Consider the following 2,249-nt stretch of genomic DNA (forward strand, 5'->3'; position numbering starts at 1 on the left):
TTGGGATTATTAACTACAGATTTATTTTAGCCTTTCGCACAAAAATAAACCAAGTATAAAATTTAAAAAAAGACAAATTGCTGGCAAAATTAGTTTAATGAAGTAAAAATGAAGCTCTTCTACATAAACTTTTGTTTCATTTTCTCTAAATAGGTTTCAATAAACTAATTTTTAGTATTTTCTTTAGTGTAGTCAATTTATCATGTAAGGCAAGAATTAGACATTCTTGCCTATTAATGTGCGACATTTGAGACATTCTTTCAAAGTGTGACATTTGAATACAAATATTTTGCTTAACACACACTACAGGCAAATGTTAGTTTTTCCAAATTGTAGCAAATCAATATATTGATTTCTATGCGACTGGTCTTAAAACTAAAAACAAAAATTAATTTCTCTGAAATAAAGATCTTTGTCTCATTTATTCAAAAATCTTTTTGAGTAAATGAGTTTAAAAGATATTTGAAAAGTGAGTGTAGTAGAGGCTGGTTATAAAGTTCTTTATTTATTCACTCTTAAAATCTTAAATATTGAATAAATAGGATTTTTAACATTTTTCACTGTTGTCTCGTGATTATCTTCTAAGAACTTCCTCTGCACTGATTTCAAAACAAAGAAGCTTTTATGATTAAACCATTAAATACTTCAAATTAATGATCCATATTATTAAATTGTAAACAAAATAAATAAAATTTTTAACTCAATATATGCTTATCTGATGACAACTAAATTTTTTTATTAATTTTTCATTTATTTATTATCTGCGATTAAGAGGAAAGCAGTTACTATTTTAATCTTATTCAAACTTACAATAGAACAAAACTTGAACAATATTTTGTCAAATTTTTATCAAAAAGTATTTTGAAGATTCTGCTGTTGATAACATGTTTAGGTGTGCTACTCGCAAAATATCACATTGTCTCACCAGAAATTGCATTTCGTCTCAGTTAAAATCTCTTTTTAGCTCAGTTTGTCTCGGCTAAAATTATTTTTTGACTCAGTTTATCTCAGCTAAAATGACTATTAATCAGTTTGATAACAATATAAAGATAATTTTCGGGATCCATAAAACCATTAATAGCATACTAGGAGTACTACAATTATACATACATTCACTATTGCTAGGATTTTAAAAAACCTTCATATGATTGATTATAAGAGTCCACAAAATTGTTTTGTGGACTCTGTTTTCATATATGCATTTATCATTTATGCCAATGAATAGTAATAATTAAAATATAATGGTGTAACCTTTCTAAAAAGAAATATCTATTTAGTTTTGGTAATTCAAAAGGGAAAATACCCATTTTATTTTGAGCTCAAATTTCATCTCAAAATATATAACTATTCAGTTACAATGGAAGGTCTACAGATTTCAATAATTAAAAGAAAAATTCAGTAATTAAATAATGAGAGTTTAAGAAAATGTAAATAACACAAAAAAAACCCCACTCTTTGATAGAATTCAGGAGGTGCAGTGAAATTTTGAAATATTTTAGGTAGGAATTTTTCAAGAAAATTTTAGGGAGCACTTAATAGCCAAAAATTAGCATATATGAATTTTTTTTATCAAAACAGAAATATATAAAATATTTAAACCGGAAAAAAAAAAGATATCATCTTTTCTTCAGCCCACACGATTATATCCGTGGATATAATCGTGTGGGCTAAAGAAAACATAATATCTTTTTTTTCTCCGGTTTTTTAAATAAAATTTCATCCTTTTTTTTTTAAACTGTTTGTTATTTTTTTACTTATTATTTCCCCCCTTTTTTTCTCATATGTCTATTTTTTTCTGTTTTATTCTTCATTTTGAACTTATATATATTTATATATATATAACATTATAATTTCATAATTGAACATTTATAACGTGTTACATCGACATAACAATCAGACCTCCTTGTGCCAGAACTTATTTGCGTATAATTTAGCGACTGGGCCATTTGTTCACTATTATGAATTAATAAATGGAGCAAAGCCTTAAAATAATAGGTTAAGAAGAACCAGTAATTCTGAATCGTAGAGTAAATGAGAGTTTATAGAGAGACCTTAAAATCAGATCTCTTCACCATATAAATGAGATTCTAATATGTTTTTCTTGTAAATTTTTGTATCAAAAGTCTTATGAACTCTAATTTCTAAAAACAGATAAATTGTGCAAAAAAATTCTGATTTTGTTGTATTCATGCTAAATTTTAAATTAGAGCGGAACTTTCAATAAATCAAGAAAAAAAAATATTCGTTTT

Source organism: Parasteatoda tepidariorum, chromosome 8, assembly GCF_982258835.1.
Source record: "Parasteatoda tepidariorum strain Cologne lab strain chromosome 8, Ptep-v5.0, whole genome shotgun sequence".
NCBI lineage: Eukaryota > Metazoa > Arthropoda > Arachnida > Araneae > Theridiidae > Parasteatoda > Parasteatoda tepidariorum.